The sequence below is a fragment of the Callospermophilus lateralis genome, unplaced genomic scaffold (assembly GCF_048772815.1).
Source record: "Callospermophilus lateralis isolate mCalLat2 unplaced genomic scaffold, mCalLat2.hap1 Scaffold_65, whole genome shotgun sequence".
NCBI classification, from domain to species: Eukaryota; Metazoa; Chordata; class Mammalia; order Rodentia; family Sciuridae; genus Callospermophilus; species Callospermophilus lateralis.
This window is the reverse complement of record NW_027514826.1, coordinates 2,350,362-2,368,090: the sequence shown is the minus strand read 5'-3', so window position 1 is coordinate 2,368,090 and position 17,729 is coordinate 2,350,362. Positions and strand designations below refer to the sequence as shown.

Here is a 17,729-nt window from a genome sequence, read left to right as displayed (position 1 = left end):
TGGAAGGTCTGGGTTGAAAAATCTGCTGAGATAATGAATCGGTCTCTCCCTATATGTGATCTGATTCCTCTCTCTTGTGGCTTTTAAGATTCTGTTCTTATTATTTTTGTATGTTAGGCATTTTCATTATAATGTGCCTTGGTGTACATCTGTTGTAATTTTGTACATTTGGTGTCCTGTAAGCCTCTTGTATTTGGTTTTCCAATTTGTTCTTCATGCTTGGGAAATTTTCTGATATTATCTCATTCAAGAGATTGTGCATTCCTTTGGCTTGAAACTCTGTGCCTTTCTCTATCTCAATACCTCTTAGATTTGTTCTTTTGATGCTGTCCCATAATTCTTGGATGTTCTGTTCATGGTTTCTAACTTTCTTCACTGTGTGGTCAACTTCATTTTCCAGATTGTATACTTTGACTTCATTATCTGACATTCTTTCTTCCAAGTGATCTAGTCTGTTGGTTATGCTTTCTATTGAGTTTTTTATTTGATTTAAGCTATCCTTCATTTGAAGGATTTCTGACTGTTGTTTTTTTTTTTTCAGAGTCTCTATCTCTATTTTGAAGTAATCTTTTGCTACCTGTATTTGCTCTCCTATTTCTTTGTTGGAGTGATCAATTTGTGCTTGTATTTGCTCATTTAGGTCATTCTTTAATTCACAAATCATTTTGATTATGAACCTTCTGAACTCCTTCTCTGACATTTCATCAACTTCGCTGCTCATAAGTTCTGTTATTATAGTGTTCTGTCTTGTTTGGGGCACTTTCCTCTCTTGTTTTTTCATGTTGTCTATGTGTCTTCCTTTCTTGCAGTGTGGATCTGAGACATTACAGTTTCTTCCCTATATTCTTGTGGTACCTGTGCAGATTGTCTGTACCTCACCTTGATGTTGGGCTTTCAGACCCTCAATGGATGCTACTGCATTCTGGATCTGGGCCCTGCAGAAGCTGGTGTGGGTGGATCTGGGCCACTGGGCTTGACCTCCTGTGGTAGTCTGCTGGTAGGAAGAGGTGGTCTTGCGCCAAAGGCTAAGCTCTGGAGGTGTCTGCCCCGATGGGGGAGAGATGAACCCGACCTACTCAGAGCATGAACCCAGTGTGCTGGAGTGGCAGTCTGGGCTGGATCTGGGCTCCTCAGTAGTCGACTGGTCAGACGGGGTGGTCCTGCACCAGAGGCTAGGCTATGGCGAGTGTCTGCCCCACTGGGAAAGGGCTGTGCACCTAGGCCCTGCGTGCCTGGGCCCTGTGCGGCAGAGGCCAGTGTGGGTGGATCTCAGTAGTTATATTTTGAATGTATCAGTCTATGATGAAATGTATCCAACCAAGTTTTTGTTCCTTTTCAGTTGCTAAAAAAAAAGAATAATAAACTAGAATTTATTTTAACTTTTGTTTTCTTACAGAAATTATTACATTTCTGAAACGTGAAAAGTAGGTAATAAAGATGAATGCCAATTGGCATTTGAAAAGTCAGATTTACTAAAACAATACATCATGAGGTGATTGATTACTACTTTTTATGAAAGAATATTGTTTAAAAATTGTTTTTACTTAGTAATTAATTGTATTTATTCAATTATTAAGTGCGTACTTCAACCACCATTTTATTTATTTAATTGGGTTTATTTAGGGATGAATCAGTTATATGAGTTATGTATATATCAAACATATCCAACTTAAAAATTGAGCTTTTTATAGGAAAAAAGAGTTTATTGTAGTTTAATTACCCCACCCTAATGATAATATATCTTTATTTTACAGGAGGGAAAACAGATATAACTTGCTGCCTTGTTTGGAGTCACATGGTGAGTTTTAAGATCAAAATTCTCCCCAATAATTTCTTAATCCCAAGTCCCATGTTTTAATATTTAGTCTTCCTTAAAGTGATTCATAAAATTGACTGATCTCATGTATCAGTACTTAGGTGACAATATACAGAAAATTAGCTCTGCAACTTGATGGGCGAAAACCCTTTTCAACCAAAAGGTAAGTGTTGTGGCCACAACAGATGACAGTGTGTATGGCTTTTGTTTAACTGCTTCAAGAGAAGGTGGAGGACTTTTTCTTAAAAACCTAAGATTGTTGGAGTAGCAAATGTTCATATAAAAAAGTAAAGTAGAAGTGAACTTTATTCTTTTTGTTAACAGAGATAAATATCAATTTAGTATATTCATGTGTTTCTTCTATGCATAGACAAAAAATATTTCTAGAAAACATTAAAAAAGTGCTATGTGACCTTAACGTTTTTCTCTGCAGTGTATTCTGTATATTTTAACAATGGCAGAGTCCTGTGAGAAAGAACAAGGAAGATCTTTGCATACTCTTATCAGTTCTCTAGGGCTGCCACAACAAAGTACCACAGACTAGGTGGTTTATAGGATGGAAGTTTGTTTTCTCATAATTTTTGAGGCTAAAATCCAAGATTAACTTGTTTGTAGGGTTGGTTTCTTCAAAGGGCCACAAGGGGAGGGTCAGGCTTTTCTCTTGGGCTTGTAGATAGCCATGTTCTCATTAGGTTTTCACATGGTCCTCTCTCTGTGCATATGCCTGCATCCCAATTTTTACTTCTGTTAAAAGACACCAGTTATATGGATTTTATTGCCACCCACATGACCTTTTTTAAAAATATTATTTATTTATTTATTTACTTATTTATATGTGGTGCTCAGGCTCAAACCTAGTGCCTCATGCATGCAAGGCATGTGCTCTACCACTGAGCTATCACCCAGCCCCTAGTGGCCTTATTTTAACATAATTATTTCTAAAGGTCTATCTATAAATATAGCCAAAGTCTGAGGTAGTGAGGGTTAGGAATTTAGCATATGGCTTTTGAGAAAACACAATTTAACCCATTACATATATCAGCTGGAAATAAATAGTACTTTTTTTATCAGTTCACAGTGGATCTTTTCTAATTTTTTAAAATTAGGTACTCTCTTACTTCACCTTATCTATATGTTATCTCATGCTGTGGGTATGTTGATTATCTAATGTTCTGGGGGAAATGTATTCTCAGTGAATTAAATTTGACTGTGGCTATGTAAAATTAAGACATGAAGAAAGAGAGTAGTTTGAGATCATGTGTTTTAACATTTGAATTGAATGATATTGACTGTCAATGTAGTTCAAAATTCAAAGGAAAATAAAAATATAATGGTTTATTGAGGAAGTTATAATTGAACCAAGGATTAGTGCAAACAGGCAATAAATTGGTTGAGTTTCTAGTTGAAAATGGATGTTTTACATGGTGTTTTTCCATTTTCTTGAATGTATATAAAACTTAGGTAGATATCATAAATAGCTTCAAGTAATTTCTTCAGTCATACAATTACAAGGCAGTGAAGATTTGAACCATTCAATTTGATTTCAAGTCCATGTCCTTTTTATGTTGTAGACTGAAATGATATAGACTATAAAGGTAAGGTACTCTGTGCAGAAGTGATATAGATTTTAGTATTTTTAATGATCTGAGTTGAAAAACTTAAAGAACTCTTATCTAACTAGTAAAATAGTACAATTATAAAAAAAGGGGTCAGTTTGTGATGTCGATGACATTTGAAAAAATAGGAAGGCCTTTGATAGGTAGATTACTAAACATTTAAATATTAGACCAGGGAATGGTTTGTGACATACTTTTCTATATATTTATAAAAGAATGGCATCTAATTTGTTGAAATATTTGCTTTGTATGCCGTCTCCAGAGCATAATTTCAGTTGGTATCTTTCAGTTTTATGGTAGAATATTGCTTGAATTTTGAGTTAAAAGTAGAAATGATATGATTTTAGTATAATAAAAAATTACCTTTTAAAAATGATGTATTAAAGATATTGCCAGAACCCTGGAAATTTTTATTTCTTTTGTGGATAGGAGGTTTTCCTAAAATCCTGGTGCTATTGGTGTTCCACCTATATCTAAGTGCTTCTTAGGAGCTCAGTATATTTGGTCATAATTTCTGAGAAGTAGTATTTACTGTATGTATTTCTTTGATCGGTTTCTTCAGGTGAGAAAATGTAATATAACCTGGCTGGTATAAGCCTCCCTCATTTCCTGTATTTTAATTTAGCATCTATCTCTGCTTTGCTCTGTGCCTAACGTTCCTGAATTTGGTAGTAATTCTAGTTTGTTTCCTACCTGTTATTTCTTAGTCTTAGTCTACCCGTGGTTAATATCTCTTTAGAAAAATAATGATTAGATAGAATATGTTTATCTAGGTGTACTATTGAAACTCATTTTGGATTTTATTATCTCTAAGTTTTCTATCTATGGTAAATAACTAATATCTTTCATTTTCTGTCTTCCTATCTATCTTTTATTCTATTATAATCCTAGTGAGATTTGAATTTCTTACTGTTATTACAGGGTGCTGACTACGGATATCAACTCAGAAATTGCTATTAGAATTGTTAAAGTGGATCTTCAATATCAGGTATTACAAAAATGTTTTTACTGCCAGGCATGGTGGTGCAAGCCTGTAATCCCAGCAATCTCAGCAGCTTGGGAGGTCAAGACAGAAGGATCACAAGTTTAAAGCCAATCTCAGCAAAATCGAGGTGTTAAGCAACTCAGTGAGACCCTGTCTCTAAATAAAATATAAAATAGGGTTGGGATATGGCTCAGTGGTCTAGTGCCCGCTAGTTCAATCCCTGGTACTCACCCTGCAAAATGTTTTTATTTTTCTTTTTGAAAATAAGGTTACTTCTCTCCTTTTGAAAATTAGATAATTTAAAAATGGCAGAACTCTTTATGGAATGTGAAGAAGAAGAACTGGAATCATGGCAGAAGAAAGTAAAAGAAGTTGAGGATGATGATGATGATGAGCCCATCTTTGTTGGAGAGATATCAAGTTCAAAACCAGCAATTTCCAGTAAGCATTTACTTTTACTAAAGCCGAATTTTATAAGATATTATTATTAATGGAAAACTTGTGAATGTCTTATGGGACTCAGTGTACTTGTTCTACTGTAAGGAGTTAGGGATGAGAGATGAGGGGGAGGCCAGTAAGAACTTGAGAATCAAAATGGGGATGTGATTGGAGACTAGAAGGAAGCCAAAGGTTAAATATCAGATGTGTGAGAAAGAAGTAGGCTTAGATTGGCTTGTTGCATTGGAGGTCTTCTGAGATTGGAAATAATTTCTAGTGAAACTGTTTATCCGAGTGAACTGTTTATCTGTTTATTTCTGTCTTTTCTCATTTAGCAGTTACGTAAGGAAGGATTTGGAATGCTTAGATTAAAATTTTGGAATATACTAAGTGTATATTAGTATCAGATGGAAGTTCTCACATCTAGGCCTCATTGCATTGTCATTCATACATGGCTAAAACTGTATATAGGCAGTGAATGATTCAGAGTCTCTGACTTAAGTCCTCGATGGGTTGTAGATTCTGACCATATCCATTTTTTAGCAACTTATATTTATGAAAAAGAGGGACATCACCTATAGCCACTGTACTTTGATGATGTAGCAGTTAGCACACTTAAATCCTTTTAACTTTTTGGCAGAATAGCCTCTATGGATTACTAGCTTTCATATACAGTAATGGGGCTGGAAATTGTTATATTGTTAGAGTACAGATATCAATACTTGCTAAGATATCCACTCTGAGATGTCTGAAGTATAGAGAAATAACATAGATTTCAAGTAGAAGGAGAAAATAGATCCTTTCTGATTTTATTTATACATTTGTTTTAAACCAGGAGAATTTATCAAAGAATGTAATGTGCCCCGCATATTACTGTTTTCTTAACTTACTATGGCAATGCTTAAAAGTGTGAATGAGTCTCAAGTTTCTGTACAACCTTGTCACCATTCAAAGAAAGATATAGATTGTATATAAATACAGTTTAGAACACTTCAAATATGTAGACTCTTTTTGTGTGTTGGACTGCTGTTGAATGTGTGTACTATTTCTTTGTCTTGCAGACAGTTTTGATTTGTGTATAATCAGATTTGTCATCCTTTTTCTTCTGGCTTTTGGATCTTGAGTTTTAATGAGAACAGTTGTGCTTACTCTTGAAAATAGTTAAGGCTAATAATCTTGTTTCTTTTGTTTCTTTGGAAGCTAAAGATGTATGTGTTTAAAATTAACTGTATTCTTAAATTAGTGATAATTTATATATTCTTTCTAGTAACCTGTTTGTTTTCAAATTGTGATTTCCATTTTCTTAGTACATATTTTAAAATTAATATAATTTTTTTAGATATTTTGAACAGAGTTAACCCCAGCTCATATTCAAGGGGAATAAAGAATGGCATACTCAGTCAAGGTTCAGCATTATTGTACTATTTTAATTTTAAAATAAAGTATTTTGACAAAATTAATAGAAACATTTTCAATATATTGTGTAATTTTAAAATACAGGTATTACTGCTTCATTCAAGCCTACAAGTCAACACTATACGAACCCAACATCAAATCCAGTGGCTGCCTCGCCAGTAAATTTTCATCCTGAATCTAGATCTTCAGATAGCTCTGTTATTGTTCAGCCTTTTTCTAAACCTGTAAGTATTTTTGAAACTACATAGTCAGCCCAGGGTTATGTTTGATATTATTAATCAGCATCAGCAGTACTCAGTTAAAATTCTGGACTGTCACAGGTAGTTATCCAGTAGGAGAAAAATCATAAGAAAATGTCACCATTTTTATAATAGCTTAAATAGTACCCAAAGTAATAATTGCAGGCACTACATCCCCAGCCTATTAATAAGTCAGGTAATATGGTTAAGTTGAATAGATATAATGTTGAAAACTATGTATCAAAATTTGAGTTAAAATATTAATAATGAATATTGCATAATGGCAAAATATTTAAGATCACAAACTGAGTCAGGTGTTCTTAATAGGGAAAATTATTGAGAGACCATCATAGCTTTTTATTCTAAAAACATACCTTCTTGGTTTAGTTTTAAAATCTTAATAAAAAGTAATAGTTAATAGTAATAGTTATCATCTATTGAGCTATTAATATACACAAGGATTTATGCTAAGTGCTATGCATAAATTAATCTTATTTAATTCTTAAGCATCCCTAGGAAGTATGTGCTGTTATTATCCCCATTTTATAGTTGAGGAAACTTAGGCTTAGAGATTAAATGATTCACTCAAGATCACACAGCTGGCGAGGATCTGAGATTTCATTGTAGGCTAAACCAGTTTTTATGTGTGGGTACACACACATAACTATACATTGTATATGAATTTTTGCTTTCTAAAAATTGGAAGCATTGCCTAGTTCTAACAGTTCTCAATGGATAGTCTGTGAAGTCCTCTGGGGTTCCCTAAAACTCTCTCTGGGTTTGGAAATCAATGACATTGTCATCGTAGTTGAAGATACTAATTTTGCCTTTTCTACTATGTTGACATTTGCATTGATGATGTTGAAGCAATGGTGTGAGTAAGCTACTTATGCCTTAAGTGGGAATCAAAGCAGTGGCACCAAACTGTACCAGTAGTATTCATATTAGTCACCTACCGAATATTCACAATAAAAAAATTCCAGTTATACTCATTTCCTTGATGAAACTACTAAGATCTATTAACACCAGTTTAAGTATGAAACATTAATGTTATTAATTTTTAAACTCTACCCATTAATATTTGTCTTTTAAAATATTTTGCATGATGAAATAGTATACATAAAGTACTTCTGTGTCTGAAGTTTGGTGCTTGTGTGATTGAATTATGAGCTACACTATCTGTTTTTAAAAAAATAGAACATCTTATCTAAATAGACATTTCCCAAATTTATTCTTGAACTAAATATTTAATAATAGCTTTATAATGTAAGTGATCCCTGTGTAGGGCATATAGATTTTTTTCTCGTCATATTAAACCTGAAATAGGTGACCATTATGAGCCTCCCCTGTTTTCTCCTATAAGGCGGAGACTATGTGTAAGACATCTGCTTAATCCATCATACTGGAATGTTTTTTCCCTAGATATTACTAATCGCAAATTATATAATATATAATTATATAATATACAGTCTTTTGAAAGACTGTAGATTCTTACAAAAGAATTAGCTCTTTTCTAAGCCTAACAGTTCAAGCGGTGTGCCAAGTCCTTTTCAGAGCCCTTCATTGAAAGTTTCATGAAATCGGTAGATGGCACCAGATGGTCTAAGGGGTAGGGATCCAGGTGAGTTTCCAGGTCATGACCTTTTGGATTTCGAAACCAACAGTTATTTTTCTGCTTCATTTTAATTACCTTTCAATATTGGTCATGCCTTACCTAGACTATAAATGGAATTGGGGTATGGAAATTTGAAAGTTTGAGTTTGTTTTACTTATATCTTAGGAAATTCTCATTCCTTAAGCTCAGAATCAAAAGAGTTATCTTTTTCGTATTGTCTTATATTCTTTTTAGTCTAAATTTTCTTTCCTTATTTATGGCATGGTATATGGAACCCTTACCTGGTAATTTAATGGCTACAGGTATAGAGTTTTACTGGATAACACATGGATAGAAGAAGGCTGTTTTTTTTGGTTTTTGGTTGTCTTCCGTGTGTACCAGGAAATTTCTTTGACATTTCACTCTATTCCCTGGGTATCCAGTTTTACACATAATAGATGGTATTGTGCTCCTACGTTTCTGTTGTTCTTGCTGGTCCCTTATCATATCTTTACACAAGTCCTCCATTTCAAGTGATTTGGAGATAGAGCATCCTATACTTAGGAATAGCATTCCAAAAATGCAGAAAGGGAATCATTACACCAAACATAGATAATCAGACCCATTCTGTGTATAGATACACAAACCTGGGCTCAAATTTTTCCTACAATGTGCCTAATCAATTTTGAGTGGTTCCTACCCTATCCTCAAGCAGCTGTTGATGGTTTTACTGGTAAAGGATAACTTTTGGTAGAGGAAACTATAGGTCCTTTGCACAAGATTGCAGTCCTTTGTTCAGGGACTGTAATCTTGTACTTATACAACTAAGTATATTGTATCTTTCATACTTCAGGAATTCTCCCATCTGATCTTTTCTTTCCTTTTGACCAGGACTACATTTTTCAGGTAATCCCTAAGAACTAATAAATAATTCTTTATAAGAAATATAATAATGGATTTAATTTGAAAAATATATGCCCATTTGTGTACATTGTATGACTCGAGACTTCCTTATTGTGCTGTTTTTATTGTTTATCTTTATTTTTTGGCAATTGTAAAGGAATAAAATTCCAAGATTAATTACAACAAAAAATAGAATACCATTTTTACTTGAAACAATGACTGACAAACCATGGTCTATTATTTATTTATTTTTTTGTATCAACATTATCACACATGTATGTACTTAAAACAACACATGCATTATCTCACAGTCTTATGTAATATTACTGTGGGTCAGATGATGGTTTAGCTGGCTCCTCTGCTTTAGGGTCTCACAAGGCCGCTTTCAGTATGTGGTTCCTGAAGTTGCAGTCTTATCTGAAGCTTTGTGGGGGAAGTATCTGCTTCAAGTTCACATGGTTGTTTGTAGCATTCATTTCCTTACAGGTTGTCAAACTGAGTCTCAGTATCTGACTGTTTTTTGGTTCATTCTTTGTCAGATGGGTCTTCCCAGGTTGGCTATTTGCTTTCTCAAAGGTATTAAGAGAGAATCCTTAGCAAAATGTCATTAGAGTCTGAAGTAATGTAATTACAAATAGAAAATCATGTTTATCCCTACTTTTGCTGTATTCTACTGGTTAGAAGCAAGTCAGAGGTCCAACCAAAAGGGAGGGAATCACACAGGATATGATTAACAGGAGGTGGGAATTGTGGTGACCACTTTAGTATATATCTGCCAGGCATGGTTCTTTAATTTTGGGTAGTTGGCAATCACTTCCTCAAAATTGAACACAGTGTACCTGCCATCTCAAGGAAAATGACTGAGAGTAGTATTTCTTGATTATGGTATAATTTGAGCTTTCAAGTAAAAATTAGAATTTTGGAAAACTTAACATCTGCCACTCTGATCTTGACAGCATCCTACTATTTCTTGAAGTGAGGTGGAAGGCTACCCAGAATGTAAAAATTATTTGCTGTTAGTTAGAATCAAATTAACTTAATGATGTTCTCATGATTGTCATAGCTGTTTGGCATTTAGGGGAAAAAAGAGAAAGCAAATACTCAATTATTTAATGAAGTTTATAAGTAAAAATATTTCAAACATAACTTGGGGGAAAAAATAACAAAGCCAGGTGGTATCTTTGATGTTACAAAGTTAAAAACTAGAGATTTTTTTGACTTGGACTGTTGTGTTTTTGTAGGCCTAGTTTTAAAGTCAAAGTACTTCAATTGGTGGTTCCCAATTCTTGGGTTCTTTAAAAAAAAAAAACAAATAAACCAATAACAGTTTTGCCAGTTGGTCTGGGTGGGGCCTGGAAATAATAGATTTTTAAGAACTCCCAGAGATCTCCGTAAAGTTAAGAATGATAGAGGTGTATTCTAGAATGAATTGAGAGTCCTATTTAAGGAATTTTCTCCCTGTATTTTGGAAGCCATTGGTTTTAATAAATTGATTAATAGTTTCCCATTTTATGTCATGTTTTATATGTGTGTATGCTTACTTTTTCCATGAACTGTCTTTGTATTTCATCATCTCTTTCAGGTAGGCAGGGATGGAATATATTATTACTTATAAAGTTAGTATGATTCTGCTTAAGGGTCAGACCAGGATTCTAATTTCGGCTCCATCCAAAACAAATGGTGCTGTATTGGGAACCTTCCTCAGCCAGGAAGGGCTTTATTAGTTCTTTTGTGATGACTACTTGATATATTTACTATGACGAGCAATTACATATAAACATAATTGTGGCCGTTATTTGTCGGAAGATGAATAACTTGAAGTTCAGAAGTGAATTGCCCAAGGTTACATAGTTAAATAAAAATGCAAATCTTCTGAATGCCAGTAAAGTGCTTGTTCTACTCTTATTATTGTATATGACATTTTTCTGGACTGTTTTTATAATACATTAAAAATTCTCAATTGGAGAATTATTTTAATTAGTTATTGTTGATTAGTGGATTGTCTGCTCTCTGAAATTGTGATAATTAACCAGAGTTTTCTTCTAGAAAAGTGTTTAACAGCATTAACTTTATTATACTTATGTTAAAAGAACTATTTTAGAAAATGAAATTTTCAATTCTTAAAGTGCATATATTTAGAAAAAATATTTAAATCGAAGTAAAATTTTGCTTAGTTATAGTTCAGTATGGCATTATTGATTTTTTAAACTACATTTTAAGGCTCAAATATCCATATCTGCCTTTTTGGTACTAAATTCTAGATGTTATTTGTGTTACAGTAATAACTTATTTCTATAACTTCTTAACAGTTCTGTGTCAATTGGAAAGTTAGTAACAAAGTTAGAACAAATCAAAATTCTTAAACTTGATCAGCCCTCAATTTATAAACAAAATACTTCAAATTTTGTTATAAAATAATATGTATTTTGTGAGGAAAGTTTAGAAAAGAGAGAAGAATATATCCGGATCATGTTGTATATGTCAATATGTATTTCACTTTTTACTGAACATTCTACTTGGATCATATCATTGATTATTTCTCAAAATCTTGATGTTAATAACTGCATGATTATCCATCAATTTATTTTACCACTCCTCTATTATTGGATATATAGGTTTTAATGTTTCTGCTATTATAAATAATTTTCCATTACACTTTCATTTCCTTATCATGAATCCTTGAATGTAGAATAATTTAATCATGTGAACCTTATTTTAAAGGCTTTTGTAACTACTGCTAACATTTTTATGCAGATTATACCAAAATATAATCTCTACTTTGCCAGTAGTGAATGTTTCATCATTTTTTTAAAAATTTATTTATTTTTTTAGTTTTTAGGTGTATATAATATTTTTATTTTTTATTTTTATGTGGTGTTGGGGATCGAACCTAGCGCCCCATGCATGCCAGGCGAGCACGCTACCGCTTGAGCCACATCCCCAGTCATCATTTTTAAACTTTAACTTAATTCAAACTATCATTAGTCTTTTTAATTAAATTATTTATTTATTCTAATTTGTTATACACAATGGCAGAATGCAGTTGATTTTATATTACACATATAGAGCACAATTTTTCAAGTCACTGATTGTGCACAAAGTATTTTCACACCATTCATGTCTTCATACATATACTTAGGGTAATGATATCTAACTCATTCCACATCATTCCTACTCCCTTGCTCCCTTTCTTCCCTTCCCTCCCACTGCTTAAGGGAACCACATATCAATAAGACATAACAGTTCTATCATTAGTCTTACAAGAAAAAAATAATTCAAACAGTTCCTATATTTCTCTTACCCATTTTCCCCCAATGTTAACTTTTTATCACAGGCAATTAATATGAACTAAACCTCAGACCTTATTAGAATTTCACCAGTTTTTCCATTAATGTTCCTTTTCTTTCCAGGATCCTATTCATGATCTCACCTTGTAGTTTATTCTTAGTCTTATGTTTTCTGCAGTTATTAATTCTTTTTTTGATCTTGATACTCTTAAGAGTAGCCGCTAATTATATATTTTGCAGTATTGAAGAGTGCCAATACAGTAAACACTATTATTTGCATTTCTTTGACTAGTATGTTGGAAAAAAGGTATTTTGAATATATTGGCAATTGCATTTTAGTTTGAATTATCTCAGTTTATGTCCTTTGCCCATTTTTTTTTCTAAAAGTAGCTGTCTTTTTTTCCAGTTTGATTTTTAAGCATTGTTAATCTTAAAACTTGCTTGCTATACATTACAACATGTAGAGTGGTCTGGCTTACTCTCAACAATGATTGTTTTTTATGAAAATGGCATTGGAGCATAATATTGTGGTATGTGTTTTGTGTATGTGTCAGTATTCTTAATATACAATGCTATTTGAATATTCCTAAATTTATTGACCACAATTTTCATAATTATTTATAATAAATATATGTGTATATTTTCATATAAATGTATCTATTACTGTATATTTGACCACAGCATAGTTCATCTCATACTTTTCATTTCTCTTTTCTTGAGATCTTCCTGCTAGTTTGAACCACCCTTTCTCCTCATGGAAGGGCTGAAATTTCCTTTGAGGCTCTGGTCTCTAGGAGCAGGGCTGCTGACCCAGATCACTTCTGTAAATAACTTCTATTCTATTCCCTGTCTGGTTGGCATTCTTACTTATTCAGTCTACTGGCCAGGTTGCTTTTATATTTGCCTTATAAAAGGAGAGGTTGGCCTACCACAGCTTTCTGTGGGATGATAGGAAGAGTGAGGGGACCAGTCTTTTCTGATCTATAACATTCTTCAAGAAACATGGTTCCAAAATTCATATTGTCTGATATATTCATCCTTAATATTTCTGTTTGTTTGTATTGATATTTTGAAAGCAGGATTTTAAAAAAATATTTTTTAGTTGTACATGGATGCAGTATCTTTATTTTATTTATTTACTTTTATGTGGTGCTGAGGTTCGAACCCAGTGCCTCACATGTGGAAGGCAAGTGCTTTACCGCTGAGCCACACCTCAGACACCAGGATGCAGAATTTTTTAGAGGCACAAGAACTTTTAATTTTTATAACCTTGTTAATATGTTTTATACTTGTCTCCTTGTTTAGCCCAAGATTTTGCCAAGTTCTATTATTTGCTTTTTGATGGTGATACAGCATTTTTAGAATCCCTCTCAGAGTGTATCACTATTATTAATGTAAAGTGGATTTACTTTTCTTTTATCTTGAAAATGTTGGACTATAATTTTTTCTTCAAATTAATTGGCTAGTCAGGAATAGACCAGCTCTATTAGCTTGCTTTCAAAGTTTTAGTAAATTATAATTTTGGCAAATTAGAAATCATCTTTGTGTTTTTAAGCTTATTAATAATTGAGGCATCAAAGGTTATTCTTAGAATATTGGCATATAATTAATTTGCATTTATAAATTTTATGAAAAATAATTATAACTATAATGAATAAATGTAATATTCTTTCTCTGAAATATTTTACCAGGATTACATACTGAGCTCATCACAAGTTGTATCTAATAATTCTTCAGAATTACTATTTGACTTGACCCAGGAGACAGGATTATCACATTACCAAGGGGGACCAACACTTTCTATAGCAGGTTGGTATTAGTACTTTTTCCAAAAAGTTATAAAAGAAAAACTTGATGAATTTGCTTATGGAATTAACTTTCTATTTTGAAGCTCATATCCTCTTGTGAAGTCTTTCATATATTGTAACATGGAGTTGTGCTAATAGTTTTTGAATGCCTTTTTGGGTAACTTTATATAAAATCTTGGCTAAACTTCTTTGAACTCATTCTCACTTGGAGCCAAACTTAACACCTTAAAGTAATTTATATGAATTAGAGAGGTCCTCATATGCCCTAAATATTCTATTTTAAAAATTAGTTCCTATGACCAGTTAGGGGAAAAAGTGTTTGTTATTATTGATTTCTTCATTAGGTTAGTGTCACTCTAGTTCAATAAATGGTCTCAATATGATAGTAAAACATGATTTTAAAGTGTTAGTGTAAAGTAACCACATTAAATAAATGATTTGTACATAGTAAGTACTCAATAAATGCTATTTGAAGAAGTAATGAAATTTACCTATTGAAGAAGATTTTAAATTCATTGAGGGTATAATAAAATTCTTCATTAATCAAAATGCATTTGTATAGTATGAATTTTGTCTTATTGAAAATTTTCTGTAATCAAAGTACTTAATCTTTATATACTGGCAATTTTTATGTGTTTCAAATATTTGATGAGGTAGAGATGTATATGATTTTTTTTTGGAGTTTTTAGGTTGTTTACTAAACAGATCAGTGTGAAGAATCTACCAAACTCAACTTCTGTCCATTCTTTTTCCATAGTAATAATGCTTAATGTTTTTCCTTTTTTGTGCGTGTGGTATAGAGGATTTGAATCTAGGGCATTACATGTGCTAAGCAAGCATTCTACCACTGAGCTTGAACTTTATAAAAAATATTTTTACATGAGACTAGCTGTTGTTGAGTTGCCCTCAAACTTTCAATCCTCTTACCTCAGCCTCATGAGTCATTGTGATTTTAGATGTACACCACTGTTTTTCTTTTCAGAAATATTTGATACTCACTTCTCTTGGTGTCAGTACATACCTAGTAAACTTCTAGTTAATAAAGTAGGTAAGACCCAAAGAGAAATGGGAATGTATTTGTGCTAAATCTGGTTTTACAAAACGCATGGACTTTTATTCATAGAAGATATGAGTTCTTGAAACTTCTTAAAAGTAAGGATTATGACACCTATTCTTTCCACTTTTGTTTTCTGATATTATTCAAAGTAGAGGTACTTATTATTCTTATATTATGCATTCATTCACCATACCTGAATCAGCCATTTGGAGATTTCACTTAAATTCTTTTTTAAAAAATATTTATTTTTTTAGTTGTAGGTGGACACACAGTATCTATTTCATTTTTATGTAGTGCTGAGGATTGAACCCAATGCCTCACACATGCTAGGTGAGCAGTCTACCACTGAGCCACAACCCCAGCCCTTTATTTTAATTTTTAATATAGTTTATTCCAGGCTTTTTTTTTAATTTTAAAATTTGTTTTAATTAGCTATACATGACAGGAGAATGCATTTATGCACTTTGATATACATAGTGGGATATAATTTCTCATTTTTCTTAGTGTAAATGTTATAGAAACATATAGCTCATGCAATCACATATACATAAAGTAATAATGTCTGTTTCATTCTATGATCCTTCCTATTCCCACATCACCTTCCCTCCTCTCCCCTCCCTTCACTTCTCTCTACCTAATTTAAGGTAATGCTATTCTTCTCTAGTGCCTCCCATCTTATTGTGAATTAGCATCCAGGTATTGGAGAAAGCATTTGGCCTTTGATTTTTCGGGGTTGGCTTATTTCTCTTAGCATGATATATATATATATATATATATATATATATATATATATATATATATATCACATTTTATATGATATATATATATATATCACATTTTATATCATATATATATATATCACATTTTATATCATATATATATATATATATATATATATATATATATATATATATATATATCACATTTTCTTTACCCATTCATCTATTGAAGAACACCTAGATTAGTTCCATACTTTAGCTATTGTGAATTGAGCTTCTATAAACATTGACATGGCTGCATTACTCTAATATGCAGATTTTAAGTCCTTTGAGTATAAACTGAGGAGTGGGATAACTGGGTCAAATGGTGGTTCCCTTTCAAGTTTTCTGAAGAATCTCCATACTGCTTTCCATCGTGGTTGTACCAATTTTCAGTCCCACCAACAATATATGAGTATACCTTTTTCCCCACATCCTCGTCAACATTTATTGTTGCCTGTATTCTTGATGATTGCCATTCTATTCAGGGCTTTTCTGATGGCCAAATAAGATAAGTAAATTTAAAAATGCATTTATAAGGTTTAAATGACATTACAGCAGTTATGTATGATAAATATGAATAATTATATGAACTATGATGTTCAGTAACACACTGTAGAAATTATGAGGGTTCAGAGAAGATTGAATTTGAGTTTGATCTTGAGTGAGTATAGGATTTATACTGGCAGAGATAGAATTTCTTAAAAGTAGGGAATAGCACAGCCTAATAGAACGAAGATAAGCTAAAGAATCAGAAGTTCAATCAAATGCAAGTGACTTTTTTTAACATTGAGATTTCTTCTGTTAAATTCTTCCATTAAAGCAATCTATTTCTACTATTTAGCCTGTTGTAAAATCAACTGATTCATTTGAAATGCTAGCACCTAGTGGTTTTTCGGGTAACCTAAACGTCTCACAAGAATGCTAAAGGGATCTCATGGAATCTTTCTTATGGACCTGCAGTTTGTAATAGAGTGCTTCATTAGTGGGAGATCATTTTTATGTTATCTCAAAGGATGGAACAGAGAAGCTAACTACTATAATACTTTTTATTTTTATGGCATATTTGTTCTCACTATTATATCTGTTGGAATAATTTTTCCCCTCTAAAATAAAGATGGAAAATATTTAGTTAGTAATGATAGTACCTTTCACTTTCTACTGAGTGCTTTTTATGTACCAAATATTTTCTTGGGATATTTTAAGTATATTATCTTTTTCTTAAATAGCTCTGTAAAATAAGGCATTATAACTTATTTTACAAAAAAAGGAAGCTTAAACTCAGAGAAATTAATTAAATAAGCTTAAGAGTGCATAGCTAGAGACTGACGTAGTCTGGATTTGAACTTATCTTGTCTGACTTAAAAGCCTAGAATGTTTGTAGTTTATTCACTGCTTCTACTTTTAGTGTATAGTTGGCATTATTAAAATATGATGTACAGTTTTAGAATCCATTTTTACAAAGCCCATTGTGTATTATTTTCTAAAAGGACTTTGCCTGGCTTGGTTATAGTCTAAATATCCCCATTTTTCTTAGTAATGCTCTAAATAGGTCTAAATTCTTTATCCTTAAGGTAATGGTTTTTAAATGGAAGAGGTTTTTTTTTTTTTAATGAAATCCCTGTACAAACAAAATTTGATGTTAATATCTAATAAATAAAATGGAAAAGTGTTTTTTTGTCAGACATGGCCCAATATATTCCCTAAAATGACCCCATTAAATTCTGGGGAACATAGTATGAAAATCCTTATACTAACTCCCTGTATTATGTGCCCTTTCATATGAATGAGTAAACTATTATTCAAACTTAT

General features: G+C 32.3%; 1 pseudogene; it reads left to right on the top strand.

The window, feature by feature from the left end:
• The first annotated feature begins 1,951 nt into the window (after positions 1-1,951).
• The window catches only part of LOC143389803 (zinc finger protein 280D-like), a 48,111-nt pseudogene continuing 32,333 nt past the window's right edge, over positions 1,952-17,729 (top strand).